Below are 12,663 nucleotides of genomic sequence, written 5' to 3' on the forward strand. Positions count from 1 at the left end.
ACGAACATCGAGTCGAAAGATCGCCAAGGCAGCGAGAGACGAAGGCTGAGAAGGAGCAGAGCGGCCACCAGAAAAGTCGCCCGAAAACCAGTAGAGGACCCCGCCCAGATTTCGCTGAAGAGAAGGAGGCCGTATCACTGAATTCTAGGAGCGAGCAAATTAACTGGTAAGCAATTATATTATTCGTGTGAATGTAACAATCCGAAACCGAAACCAAAATGATAACCTTTTCAATGCTTCTTTCCTAACCACAAATGAATTACATGTTAATACACTGTAGGTTAAACGACTAGAATGCTCCCATAGACACGAAAATCCCCATCCTGATGTCCATAAGAAAAGTGCAGCCTAATCGAGCATGATCAAGCGCTAAGCTCCGGATGATGACGAAGGATGCACTGAGAGATAACTAGCGGACAGGAGAATTAAACACACCCACTCGCGTTTGGCCTCAGAATATGAGGAGTACCAAAAACTTCTATGGGCATTCTGGACGGTTAACCTAGAATAATCTAGTACACTACAAAAGGTAAGAATTGTGAAGAGTTAATGTTGCAAGATAAATTATAGAATTTCTATGAAGAGCAGAATGTACTAGCTTAATACCTGATTCACACAATGACATTATGAAATGTAACTAATGCCTGAATGCGACTTTTTAAACTGATCACTTAAGCAGAGTGCAAGTGTTGTATATTTAGTTTTGTTTTGTGTTAATAAATATAGTTATGTGTTTTACTAAGTCTCATCCTCTCTGCCCATATCCAATCACACCAGCACAGGTAAGAACCATCTAAAATAAGTTATTGCGGGGAATCGAACCAACGCATTGCGATTGGTCGATTCTTTAACACAGCGCTAATTCTTTGCTGCAGTCACAGGGGTTATATAACTTCTGGAGACCGAGGGCGGGGATTTTGTCCTAAAAGATAGTGAGTTGAGTGACTAGACAGAAAAAGGGCGTCGCCCCACAGAAACGAGAGGAAACAAGATGGCGCCTTGAAGTGAGCAAGAGAACCAACCCAACCAAGACGTGCCACGTAACCAAAGAGAACAGGGCCATCCACAAGATGAAGGCGACACCCTACACTTCTAAGAGGGGTAGGGTACATCCTGACAACTCGAAATCATATAGCAATGTGGGGTCGGAAATGCTTTCCTGAAGCGGTGTTGCACACAGAAGCACCATAAAAAGAAAAGAGACCGTAAGTGAGAAATCGTTTTAATAATACATGAAAAGAAGCAAAAGGTACATGGATTAAAGTAAGTGTTCGAAGTTTCTTCCACGGGCTACAATGCACGCCTCACATCTCCGACGCATGGACATCCGAACATTCTGGAATACTCCAGGCGAATTTCTTCGGCAGCTACTGCGATTCTTGCAACCAGCTCCTCAGCATTGTCAACAGGGGTGTCATAAACTAGCGATTTCATATGACCCCAGAAATAAAAATCAAGACATGATAGGTCGGGTGACCGAGCAGGCCAACGCACGGGACCACCACGTCCGATCCACTGTTGACCAAATGTGACATCCAGGTAGTTACGAACATCTCCGCTATAATGGGCAGGGGCTCCATCGTGTTGGAACCACATTGTCTGTTGCGTCGATGCAAAAATCTGTTCATCTCTCAAAAGTTGTGGCAATACTTGCTGCAGAAAGATCAAGTAGATAGGTCCAGTTAGACGACACGGTAACAGGTAAGGTCCGATGAGGTGATCTCCCATAATACCGGCCCATACATTGACCGAAAATCGAATCTGTGCTGCACGATGTCGTATTGCATGCGGGTTCTCTCGACCGCCCAGATATGGTCGTTATGCGTGTTGAAAATTCCTTCCCTTGTGAAGGATGCCTCATCGGAAAACAACACTTCAGCAGGAAAAAAGGGGATTTGTAGCACATTTTCCAAGGTACCACTGTGCGAAAGCAATACGAGGTTGAAGAAACTTCGAACACTGACTTTAATCCATGTACCTTTTGCTTCTTTTCATGTATTATTAAAACGATTTCTCACTTACGGTCTCTTTTCTTTATGGTGCTTCTGTGTACAACACCGCTTCAGGAAAGCATTTCCGACCCCACATTGCTATATGATTTCGAGTTGTCAGGATGTACCCTACCCCTCTTAGAAGTTCTGAAACGTTTAACTGAAACACCCTGTATATATATATATATTTTTTTTTTTTTTTTTTGCTGTCAAAAATATCAGAAACCGAACCTCCGTATTTTGTAGGATGTCCTGAATGACAGTTTAAAGTTGACTGTTGTGAAAATGTATCTAGTGTAAATTTAAGCAATTGTTGTAACAACAACTTGTCTGCTTCTTTCAGCATTCCGGGTAGTGAGTGCGCTCTCACATATAGCATACCAGTGCATCCCATAGACTTTTAATGTGGTTCAGTTAGGTAAGTGTAGGCAATAAAACATCTGTATATTGTGTCTGTAAATTGATTGATTCTGTGCTCAATTTTCCTGTTTGCTATACGAAAAACCCAAGTTTTCTTGAGGAAAAAAACCATGAAATCTTAGCTTGAACTCGACTAACTCAGCCATTGTGAAAAAGCCAACAAAAATTCTTCGTCATTGATGGGACTCAGGACTTTTCTACCCGGTGTGGGGAAGGATGGTGATTATATAGACTGTGCAGGGGTAATGTGGTTCAGAACTGGAGACCGCAAGGGCCTTAAAAAGATTGCTGAACCGCCGTACCTTTCTTTCTGTACAAAGCGTGTAAATCCTAATCCATCAGTATTATTTAACGATTATATTAGTATTATAATGGTTAAATAATGCAAGGAAGTGGGATTTTTCTGCATCAATCAAAATTAAATTTAAAAAAAAAAAACTGTCACTCATACTTTTCCCGTCGCCAGACGGGAAAAGTATGAGTGATATCAACTATCAACCTCAACCATTGCAGCAGGCAATTCATTCCGGTGATCTAACACACACTAAAAAACCAAACTATTATAAGGCCACCCGAATATTTAAGTTCATATGTGTTTTATGGTCGATTTGTTTGTTTTACTGGACGAAAAACCCCAGTTACTGGGGGGGGGGGGGGCTTGGCTTGCTATCTACGCCTGAGACCGCTAACTCAGCCACTCAGTGAAAAAAGCCCATTAAAATTCCTCGCGTCATCGACGGGATTCGGACCCGGGTCTTTTCCACCCGGTGTGGGAAGGACGGTGACGATATCACTGTGCTACCCGCGCAGACTACTACACACTGCCCGAAAGAACACTTAATGAGATGCAGCATTCTGTTACTGTCCAAACTTTTGCATTGGTGCGCACTGGTTATTCGTTCTTCTGCCTGGAAAAATATACCTTTCTCCTTCCTTTAACTGATTCCCATCAGGGCCTTATATACCTCTATCAGAATTCTCCTTCCCTAAGCTGTTTAATTATCAAGCTTTGCAGGCTGCACTTCTAAGTCGTTTTTATAGGACATCGATTAATACCACTTCCTAATCTGGTTACCCTTCTCTGAAACCTTTCTAGAAATTCTCTCTCTTTTTCTTAAAGTGTGACATCAAGACTGTTTTGTTTCCAGGTTTTAGACTTTTGGATGAATGAATAGGGTGAAGGCTAAATTCAAAGAAAACGAGATTACACGAAGTTCAACCAACATGTGATTAATATTATAATAATATTAATTATAATATGTTTATCATAATGTTTTCCTTTGTCCTTTCAATTCTAACATTGAAGACTGTGATGAGCCCGAAAACTTGTAGTTACAAACCTAGGAACATGTTCTTTTCTTAGCTTCATGATTTAAAAATCTGATAAACTAACGTTAAATACACCTTCTTTGAGAATTTTAATTTTGTTCTTTCACTCTTTTAAACACTTTCAATCACCTAACACCCTATTCTACATTAGATGAGTACCTATGCTTAGGTTTTCTCCGTTTCGTTTCACTAATAATCTTCGCATCAAAGAAATCTCAAAATTTCAATTATAATATTACCCAATAAGTCAGTTAAATTACAGTTTGATCAATCACCGAAATAAATGTCAAAATATCATCGGAATAAAAGAAATCTTACTTCGATTGTAATAATTTATGGAGATGACAATCAAGAATATTTATATGGCATAAAATATATACATTAGTTTTATACATTATGTCAGAGTGCTACTACGTTTAAAAATTTAAGGAAATTGCCTTTAATATGCAAACGTCTACTTTATAAAACTAAACGGCGAAGTGGCAGCTCTAAAAAGCACGCATTCTCTTTCCAAAGAATATCAGACTAAAAGCCTTCTTTACGGTTTATATTAACCGAAACTATTTAGGTACTTCTTTTATGGTATTATGATCAGTTTATAATAAAACTGAATTCCAGTTCATATTAAACAATTTAACATCCCTGGGTGTATAATGAAACTCAAGATTTAAAGTGCAAAAGAATAGTTGCGCAAAACTTTACCTGCTAGAAATTTCATAGCAAATCCAACACATTCTGTTATTTATACTGTACGTGATTAACAACCTTCGCTATGCAGATGACACTGTATTTTGTACAACTAATATGCAGGACTTACAGATACTCCTCAATCGTGTGAGTGAGGAAAGTGAAAGAATGGTCATCGGGATTAATATCAACAAGACTAAGCTCATAGTCCTTAATGGGGCAATGCAAACACCTCCCCTCATGTTAAACGGAAGGCTGATAGACAGAGTTGACAAAATCAAATATCTTGGCTGTTGGTTCAATGACAAAAACGAATCGGATATGGAAATAAAAGCAAGGATTGAAATGGCCAGGCAGTATTTTCTTAAAATTATATCTACATTGTGCAATGGAAACCTGGATCTCCACCTTAGAATCCGAATGATGAGATATTACCTTTGATCAGTTTTGTTGTATTGTGCTGAGACATGAACACTTAAAACTAGCACCTCGAAAAAGTTAGAATCATTTGAAATGTGGACGTACAGAAGAATGTTGAAGATAATATGGACAGCAAGAGTGACTAATGATTGTCCTGCAGAGAATTGGAAAAATCTTGAATTGCTGAAGGACGTAAAAAAAAGAAAAACGGTGTATCTTGGATACCTGATGAGGAACAACAAATACGCAATTCCAGGGCTAATTATTGAGGGGAGAATGGAAGGTGAAGAACGCCTGGGAGAAGATGCATATCAAGACTAGATAACATCAAAAACTCGACAGCACTGAACATCGATCAGCAGTTCAGAGCTACCATAGACCGAGAGACATTTGCCCAGGTGGTCGCCACCTCCGTTAGAAGATGGCACACGGAGAAGAAGAAGTTGTACGTATTTTGTACCTTTCGTAGGCGTTAATAATTGTGAAATCCTTCACAAGGAATTACCTTCCTCTAAGACCTTAAATAAGTAACGCTTTTTTACCCTAAAATTTTATTAGCCTAATATGTTTCCATAAATAGTTGTTTTTTTCTTCTTTTTTTTTAATAACGTGGTGTATAGTGTTCTTTTTCTGTTTAATTTTGATTGTGTTGTTCTTTAGGTATAGAGACTTCGGCGCTCTGCTACTAAACTTTCTAAAGAAACACCGAATAAATAAACAAACCTTCCCAAAGCAATTCTGAGGTTCAGTGCTCTATGAAGCAAACATTCATGCTTTTCCGAAAGAGATAACTAGTTATGATATCTATACGAGCAGAATCGGTAAAACGATCGATGCGATCTAATTACAGGATGTTGCGTTTGACTATGGACCCATTTCACGATCTGTCGTGGATCCATAACCATCACTTGTTCTGCCATATGAAACACAATGCAAAGGAATGCTTCTCGTTGCCTCTCAAGTTTACTGGCAAGTAGGCTGCCTCGCCACGTATATTACATGCCAATATCAAGGCAATTATGTTAGTCTCGGTCATCGCTGCATTGGTAAATGCATTATATGTATATAATTTAATCTTCTGAGCTAGTAAACATTTTTGAAAAAAGTTTGTTTGTTTCGTGTAAACGCATATATAGGGAAAATCAAGGACTGATGTGTCTACAGTTTTAACAGCTCAATAAAAAATAAATAATCTCAAAATTAAGCAATGACAGGTATTCTTATTTCAAAAATGCAGACTACTTACTGTTTTCTTGAAAATTGACACAACGTTAGTTCTCAGTTCAAAAAAGTGCTCTTTTGCATAAGAGCAATTCTGGCAGCCATTAATGTAGACGATGTATAGTTTGGATATAAGCCACGGCTTGCGTCGTTCAGCTTTCCATTTTAAGATAAAAATCTATAATTAAGTTATATTTTAGTGAGTATTCTAGATGGGAGACGTGCTTTGTTTTTTTTTTTACCACGCAGCCAATTTGGTCGTTCTCTTCCAAGTGTTTCATGGTTTTCGATTTTCATCCCACTAAACAGCTACAGCATGTATAACATTTACATATACAATAAACTAAGTAGGCAAACAGGAAATATATTGGGAAAAAGGATAGATGGAATAGGAGCAGCTTAGTCTGCCATGGACTAAAGTTGATGAGGTAAACAGCTATCGTCTTTTAAGGGCAAAAAAAGGTGATATTGGTACTCTTGATAATAAGAGTAGGAAATCTCAGGATTCAATTAACAAGTACAGAGAAATGTTCAGAAATAGTCGCGAGTTACGAGGGAAGTTGAAAGTGTCTGCAATTCTGCCCAGACCAATAGGAGGAAGAACATGAGAGCTATGTCAATCAATTCGGACCTACAGAGACTGTGCAAGACTGAAGGACTAGAATTTTCCGAAGCATAATTTGTGTTCTTAACACAGAGATTAATTTTACGTGGCTGAGTAAATACATTGCTCGACAAAATTAACAGACCATGTAGAAAACGTGATCTAACTCGTACAGCTTGCAATGAAGCGGGACAAAATTTGATGTGGTGGTGTACCAGAGAATAACGATGAAATGAGGAGACAACTAGAAACTTTGCACAGGTATAAGGGACATTTATAGGGGTTATATAAGAATTAACAAAAATGTCACATTACAGAAGTGGAAACAAGATACTCGAAAATATGATCACATGACAACAGAAATACGTATGACCCCTTCCAACGGCTAAAGTGGCCTGAGATAGGTGAACAATGCTCGATATAAGGGTGTCTATATGATCCGGTAGCAATAAATCCCATTCCTCCACCAGTGCAGAACTTAGCTCACCAAGTGACCGAGGAGTTAACTGTCCGCGTGCAATGCGAGGTCCAAGAGCGTCCTGCACATGTTCTATCGGAATTAAGTCTGGTGATCGTGTTGGTCACGGCAGTCTTTGGAATATCTTCAGTTTCAAGATATTCTTCCACCACTTGAGCTCTATGTGCATTGGCCTTGTCGTTCATGAAAAGAAAATCTGCGCTCCAACTACACTCCTAAAAAGTCACATATAGGGTTTGAGGCTCTATTGTCAGTACCTCGGCGCAGTTACGCCGAGATACTGACAACACCCCTCTTCAAAAACATGAAGAGGGGTGCAGAAGATTATAATTATTCCGCACCACACGAGAACACTGCCTCTACTGTAAGTGTCGTCCCTTCTCTGACAGTGCATGAATGGTACCGTATTCCTCATTCTTTCAAGATGAAATAACATCTATAATCTGTTTGTAGGCCAAAACGGGACTAATCAGAAAGATAACTGTACCCCACTTGTCAGGGCTCCAAGCCACATGTTCATGGCACCAGTTTCGTCGAGCTCTGCAGTGGTTTGGAATTAATGGGATTTATTTATTTATTCTGTACTTTGTTGTGGCCTCCAGGGTTTCCCCTATACGCCGGAATTAATGGGATACAAACCGCTGGCTTTCTTGAGTAAAGTCCACTTAATCAGAGTCCGGTTGAAAATGTTTTCACCTGTGGCCGCAGCATCCTCAAGATGCAGTTGATGACAGGGCATCGTAGGATTTCGCCTTGCTGTTAGAGCCAGATAGCAGTCTGTTCTGGTTGACGTACCCCTTGGTATAGGTATAGGTATGTTGAGGGTCTGACGGCTCCGAGGATTTCTCCCATCTCCGCGTATGTTCTATGTATCGAGTGACAGTACCCTGTCTATGCCAGAGGTTTAAAAATAATGTATGGGTCATGTGGTATGTAGTTTGTTGTGCCCATTGTTCATCCTGCCTGTTGGCCGCTGGGCCCCCAGTGGGACCCGACGTTACCATACCTAGCGACGAGGACGCCAGCCGGGTGTACCAAGAGACTAATTATACTCTGGCAGGTCCTGCCACTTACTTTCCTGAGATTTCGGTGACTAGGACCTAAAATAAAGGTATATACGCTGAAAGAACTATTTCTAGAGAGCCTAAAAGGTCGGGCAAAATTTGATGTGATTTAAATTTGGACATGTGGGGCAGTCGCTGTACAAGAGAAAGTGATGGGAGGGAGAGTGAAGACGGAGGAATGAAATAGGAAGAAGAGGGGTCGGATAGAAAGGTGACCCCCCATTTTCAGTGGGGCATGCTCATGCCCCACGACAGTGAAAATATGGGGAGGCGAGAAGAGGAGAAGAGAAGAGCGAATACCGCCACCGCCCCCCCTTCAAAAAAAAAAAAAAAAGCCGCACAAGGAAGTGCAGTTTTGGGTCGCCAGTAAGCCATACAAATCACCCTAAGTCTTGTCTTTCTGTGGTATAGTGAATCTTTTACTTGTTTGACCTCCTGCATTCTTTCTAGTCTGGTTGCCTTTGGTGTATTTCTATTATTGTTTTCCTTCTAGAAAATAGATCCTGGGCATATTGACTGAGTGCCTTGTAGTCCTCTTGAGTGTCTAACAGTCTGGGTTCTTGGTTGTCTGGGATGTATTGGATTGCCGTTATTAGGCGTAGTCGTAGGTCGTCATACAAATCGCACTCAAACATTAAGTGTCTCCCTTGGGCAACCTTGGCCGAGACGACGCTACGCAACACATTAGACCAACGTGTTCCCTTCGCCTGCTCGTCAAGTTGTCCAACGGCCCGCCATCTCAAAGAATCATCTAAATGTCGATGACTTGCCATCCTGGGTACAGGATATGTGGCTATCCCACTGAGCAAGCTAATAAACGAGAATGAAGTGATGCGGTCGCACCCGTGTTTTGATAATCATGAATAATTTGCACAATGTGCAGCTCTGTAAGGTGGTAGATAGATTTCTATTGAATACTCCGAATTTGCATGCCACAATGCCTATTATATCAAATATTCGCCTTCGGCTATACTGTTCACAATAAAATATTCATGAAAGATATTTTGTTAGAGGGGTTGTATGAGAATTAACAAAAAGGAATTAACCCCTTGTACACTGTAAGGCACTGTACAAGGGATGCAAAAATATTTGCTGTTACTATCGAGGCAGTTAGGTTGGTCGGAAAACTGGTGGTGAGGGGATTACACAGAATAACAGATTAACAGCAGCCGCAGGCAGAGGTGAAACCGGTTCTTGCTGTGATGTTATAGGGACATGCAGCAGCCTGGAAAAAGAGGTGTTGGGGATTTCAATGCTTGCTAGAGGTCCTCATGGGAAAAGGAAATACATGGGTTGTGTTTGAGTTACTAAAAGTCATTAAATGCGGACAGAGTAGCGGTATTGGAAACATGGTGCCATTCATAACACGTAACTGTTTAAGGCATTAAATGTATTAAGTAAACTTGATAATGATGGTATTCCAACTCTTCTTTCTCAGCCAACGCGTATAAGGGGCAACATAAATTTAAACGGAAAAAGGATGGCTGCAGGATAGGTATGTGAAATTTTGTTTTCAACTAGAGAATGACTGGTAAAATGGGTAGTTTGAAATAAATTTCAGATAGAATTAGATATTATTAGAAGGGATTATTTTTGTGCAATCTCCACTTTGCCCATTCATTTCTGTAACCTACCCATGATAATAAACATAACATCTAGTGCGTCAACTATAATATACAATAGGCGCCTCCGTAGCCAGGTGGGAAGGAGCAGCAGTGCAAAGCACACGCTTCTTGATTAGACCGGGGTTCGATCCCGTCACCACCAAATACGGAGGATGCGGAAAGGTCATGGAATGACCACCGCATATCCCGGAGCAACATGGCCTTAGTTGCTAATGCTCCTAAAAACCAAATAACAACAACAATATACAATATATGGAAAGCCTATATGATATGTGTGGAAAAAATAAACAATAATTGTCGGATTTCTATTGGTTCGATTGTAATGAAATTTGTGACTGATCGACAAATCATTCTTAAGGAATAAAATATAAAACATTGATTATGACAGCATTCTTGAATTCAGAGAAATTTCCTATAGATTGGAGGTAGACATGCCTTCCATTCGCCAAGGGCGTAATGCAATTATAGACTTGTAAGCTTGATTTCTGTTCCAGGGAAGATAATAGAGTCAGTGATTAATGAAGCCCTGCAGGATCATTTTAACAAGAATCGAATTAATTAAACAAATTAGGTAGTACCGAAACTCAAAAAGCGACCTAGGGGTAATTGTACAATCCGACAGGAAGTTCTCTGAGCATTGCAGACGGGCTGCAAAAGCAGCCCTCGGTGTTATGCGAATGATATACAGGAACTATGCTAGCAGAGACAAGGAGGTGATTATCCCATTGTGTAAGGCAATGATTAAGTCACTCTTGGATACTGTATACAGGTGCGGAAGCCTCATTTTAAGTAAGCTGTGGAACTATTAGAATGGGGGCAATCAGATTAGACAACAAAAGGGGACTCTTACCATAAGCGACTTCGATTCTGCAAATTTCAGCGCCTGGAAACTAATCACTAGGGAAGAAATCTGATCGAAGAGTTTAAAGCTATAAATGTATTAAAAAAACCTTAATGATGACAGTATTCTAATGCTTTCTCGGACAGCACACAAGGGGATATAAACTTATATTGAAAAAGGATGGCGGGAGGATAGATGTGGAAAATTTGCTTTTGGCCAGATTATAACTGATTTGTGGAAATGTTTCATCTGGTGTTGTGGAAGTGGGTAGTTTGAATAAATTTAAGGAAGAATTATGCATATTATTAGATGGGATGGACAGATGGGTAAGTTTTTTTTTTATTGTTTTGGCTGACGTTGCATAAGTTTGCTTCCTTGCATTATTTTCCAATAGTACTACTACTAATAATAACAGCTTATCGCCTCTGCTGATCGACACAAAATCGAAAACAACCAATGATGTTGAAGAGAAGGATTTTTTGTTCAACTAGGCGCCCTTGTGCTGAGTCACTTCACACAACGCTCTTCCCACTGTGTAGTCGATTGCAGAACATACAGATACTAGTTTAAACAACGTTTTCCCTGCAACAACTATCTTTGCTTTCTCCTTAAAAAATTTCTCGGCGCCATTGCATTACGATGTAAGCCGTCCTTGGTCCATTCACTAATCTAAATATTGAATTTTGCCGCTCGTCACCCACGCGATTCCAAAAGATCTGAGGGATGGAGTTATCGTGTTGCTTCTTCCTACGTGCATACAAACAAGCCTAAAATACTCTTAACTTACAGACACGATATATTGAGCCTCATTATAAGATGGCTTTCCGCTTATAATTCAGCCGTACCCTTTAGTACTTCCGACTACAGCGCTTAGCGTTCAACTCTGACGAAACAGCTGTGCATAACATCCACTTTCAGCAATTATAGACATGGAAATCTTCTATTATCTACTTCTATTTACAGTATACTCTTACTCTTGTCTCATTATTCTCCCTTAATGAATACCACACGAAAAGGAGAATCTGATGTAAATCTTGATCGCAATTTCGTTCGGCATTACTCGCAAGATGACTTCGAAAGAGGCCTTTTCATCCATTACCTATTCATACCAGTTATCTTTGCGTTCAGTTTATCTAAAGCCACTCTTTTTCTCCACGTCAATATATTAAAAGTTTATGGACAGAGACGAACGTGATTTTCTTCCTAATTGGCTCATTACAAATATTTGCTTGAAACGATTATCACACTAAACTAGCGATGACAATTATCCCCTGTCTGAAAATTATTAATGTCTGTTCCTTCGGACATTCCAGTGTTATGAATGCGTGGGGAATACGAAGCATTCAAATTGTTGAACACTGTCAGACCATTAAAATGAGATACTCGCCCATTTCCACGATAATAAATATGTATAAAGCAGCCTGATGCTTTTCTTGAAGAAGTTCATTGAAATGAAAGTGCGCACGGGTTAGACGTTCCGTCTTATAATCATGAAAATATTATAAAACCTTACTTGTAAATGCGCAGGACTTCAGAGAGTTATATTTTATTATTTGCTAGCGACGTTAAACTGTGTTTCAGACAACCGGTCAACAATTTCTTGAAAAGTTTTTCCTTGTAATAATTCCCGTAGGTCTGGCAGGAAATAGTTGGGCAAACTTTTGTTCCTGAGGAAAAACTACCGCAGAGAACATTTTCGCAAATTCCCAGAAGAGAGCGTATATTTTTATTTGGTACGAATATTCATTCCTTTGCGGAAAGGGGAACAAGCATCTCGCGACATTGGTTCGTGACTAGTTGTCTTTAAGGAACACTTGGAAAGTGCTCGTGCTTCATAGATCAAAATACAGCGCGGCTTCTCCGCGTTGACCTTTACTAGCATAAATTTTATAGTACGCCGTTGGATTTACTGTTTGCTGCACCTGCATCCAGGAGGAAATATTCGAGGCACGAGATACACAAGTGAAGTAACTTACAGACTCC

Source organism: Mastigoproctus giganteus, chromosome 3 (assembly GCF_048544385.1).
Source record: "Mastigoproctus giganteus isolate SK-2022 chromosome 3, ASM4854438v1, whole genome shotgun sequence".
NCBI classification, from domain to species: Eukaryota; Metazoa; Arthropoda; class Arachnida; order Uropygi; family Thelyphonidae; genus Mastigoproctus; species Mastigoproctus giganteus.